This window comes from Ananas comosus, linkage group 18 (assembly GCF_001540865.1).
Source record: "Ananas comosus cultivar F153 linkage group 18, ASM154086v1, whole genome shotgun sequence".
Classification (NCBI taxonomy): Eukaryota; Viridiplantae; Streptophyta; class Magnoliopsida; order Poales; family Bromeliaceae; genus Ananas; species Ananas comosus.
The window spans coordinates 1,469,010-1,472,316 of record NC_033638.1 but is presented as its reverse complement, the minus strand read 5'-3'; positions in this window follow the sequence as shown (position 1 = coordinate 1,472,316).

Here is a 3,307-nt window from a genome sequence, read left to right as displayed (position 1 = left end):
TTGACTGGTGTTTTTTCAAAATAATATCTGTTATCCTTTGAGGTTGGCGCTCACATATTTGGGTTAATCGTGGTGGTGTGGATTTTACTGTATCAGGATAAATCTGGGGGGTGAATACTATCTGAGTTGAGCTAGAATACTTTTAGAAGTATCAAGTACTTGATAATCTGACGTCGTTTTCTGATGATAGGGTATCTGAATTAACAATCGACATCGTTAAACATATTTACTGCACATGGAACTTCATATGGGCCAAAATTCATGATATTTCTATAAGGGTGCGTTTGGTTCGCGCTATCTTTTAAAGATTCCTAGTAATCCAATGGGAATAAAAAAATATGACGGTGTTTGGCTAAACGCACTAAGTAATCCAGTTGGTAATATTGGATTCACTTGGGAATAAGATTCACCCCAAAGTACTAATCTCATTCTCTCGAGGGAGGGTGGGTATCTTCATATTAATGAATTGGGATAATCATAATATGTTTAATCTCTTTCTTTCTTCCTACCCGCTGGCTAATTGATATTATTTTTCTTTACACTCTAACCTTTATATCTCTCTCTAAACTTATTTTTCTCTCTAAAATTCAATTTTTTTTTCTCTCTCTAAACTAAGCTTTCTCTCTCTCTCTTTCTAAAATTTCAACTCTCTCACTCCCTCTAATTTCGACTATATTTTTCTTTCTATTTTTTTAATTATGCTCTCTCTCTCTTACTTATACTCTCTCTTCCTTTTTTCTAAAAAGATATTGAAACTTTTGGTAACATTATCTAAAATTAAATAAATAAATAAATAAATTAATTGTATATTTTTTGTAATATTAAATAACATGACTAATTAATATTACCGTACGAACCAAACACAGGAATTCCACATTTTTAGTAATAGAATGAATAGGAATAAGATTCTCGGATATCTTTTATTCCTAGTAATCTTTCATAATGCGAACCAAACGCACCCTAATAGTAATCTATTGTTCAAGTGTTTTTTAAACTAACAATCTCCAATCACAAATATAAGGTATCTTTGGGGTCATCAGTTGATCACCAGATAAAAGGTATCATAAAATGATAATATTTTAGTTTCAAAAAATTCAAATTACTGTAGATCGAATTTAAAAGTGTCGATCATTGATTTGGATGCCCTATCATTAGAAACAACACGAAGTAACTTACGAGTTTGATATTTCTAGAAGTATTGTAGGTCAACCTTTGGTGCAGATTCTTACTTGTGTTCTTCTGCATATTGTGCCTGAAGTTTTGTAGTTTCTAGAACTCCAAATTATTTTATGTACTTTTGTGGTTGGACTTTTTTGCGATGCTTAATATGCAAAAAGGATGGAGCTTTTTGCTACCGCAGAGAGTGAAATGAATTTTCAAAATTTCTATAGGTGGGGTTCTAATATGAAGTTTTTTTGCATAAGCAGAAAGTTGTAGGGGATTTCTAAGAAAAATTTGGTGGTATTTCGTGGAATTTCTTTTATGAGAATGTTTTTATAGTTTAATTATATTATTATATAACACACAGAAGGAAAATAAAAAAAAATTATTATTCTTTACCAATCTATAATAATTTAGAAGTAGAAGAAATAGAAAATTACATGATTTGTAGCTGGAAAAAGCAAAAAATGTCGAAATCATTATTCTTTACAAATCAATACTTAGAAGTAAAATAGAAAGCCTTGCATGATATGCAGTTGAAAAAGGTTATTGCTGAAAAAAAAAAACAGAAACAATAATTAGTTGGATAATTCTAAAAGAAAAGGTGAAAGAGAACATTGATCGTTGGAGAAGGCTATCAAACTGATCCGACGGAGAAGGAAGCAAATGTTGCAGCGCCTCTTCCATGGTTATCTGAAATCAGATTAAAGAGAAAAAAAAAGAATACAATATTTTATTATGTGGAAGAGTCTGTATATTAATTCTCTCTAAACTGGAGTGACTTTAAAAGAGCCCGACCCTATTTATAACCTTCTGAATTACAAGAAAATAAGAACAAAATATTTTGAAAATAACAACTTTATCTTTATCCTGGGCAGTGTTTGGTTAGGGGATAGGGATAGGGAGGATAACCCCTTATCCCCCTTTATACCCAAACGGTAATTTTTTACCCGAGAATAGTAGTTCTCGGTTATCTATGATAACCGGGTATAACTATTCCCACCAACACCTCCATTTCTATATAAAACTACATACTATTTTTCTTATTCCATATTATCTATTCAAACGCTATTTTTCTTATCCCCGGGAACAATCTAATTTTCATCCAAACGCTATTTTTCTTATCCCCATACTTGTACCTGTCCGTGTAATAGTTATTTTTTGCTTATACCCGAACCAAACGCTATGTTAGAGAACAATAATCGTTTCACATTATTTCCCATCGTATTAGAAAAGGAGATTCTGTCTTCGAATTCTATTAAGCCCCTAATCTTATTTAATTATTGAATATAAAATATAAAAACACCGTTCTCTAGTAGCCCACTATAGAGATGTGACTTGGTTCTGTTCAAGCAAAAAAGGAAAATTCAGCTCAATTTAAGCAAAAAAAAAAAGGAAAACTTGAACCGGTTCCGGGTAGAATCCACACTCGATAGTGATCGGTTTGGTTCAAGCAAAGAAAGAAAGAAAAAATTCGATTCGAAGATGGAAACATGTGGAGTAGCTGGGCCAGTTTGGCCCAATGCAACAAGTTGACCCGATTCAGTTCAAGTAAAGAAAGAGAAAAATTAAATTCGGTTCATGCAGAGAAAGAGAAAAACACGTGGAAGAATTGAGCTGCTTTGGGGGAGCCCACACTCAATAATGATCGGTTCGGTTCAAGCAAAGAAAAAGAAAAATTCGGTTCGGCTCGAGCAAAAAAAGGAAAAAAAGGTAGAAAACTTGAGCCGGTTCGATGTGGATCACGCTCAACAAATAAAGTGAATGTTGCCTTGTGGCAATTTAGGAGGAATAATGTATAACTAGTGAAATAACCTGCGCGATGCGACAGGTAGATAATTGAAAAAAAAAATTATAAAAAAAAATGAGAACATAAGAATATTGATATCCTATAATTGTTGAGAATAGGATAGCTGGTGACGGCATCATGAGTCGTCTTTGTTAAGGACGCATGAGGAGCAACAAATGGGGTCGGAAGGCTCTGAGCGGCGAGCGACAAAAAAGGGGACAGAAAAAAGAAAACATAAAATTATACATTGAGAGATCCATAATCGCTCTATAAGTGAGGTAAAGAAAGAGGGAGCGGCGCCTTGTTGGTTCATGAGAAAAAAAAAAAAAACAAGAGATGGGAGGGAAAAAAAGGAGA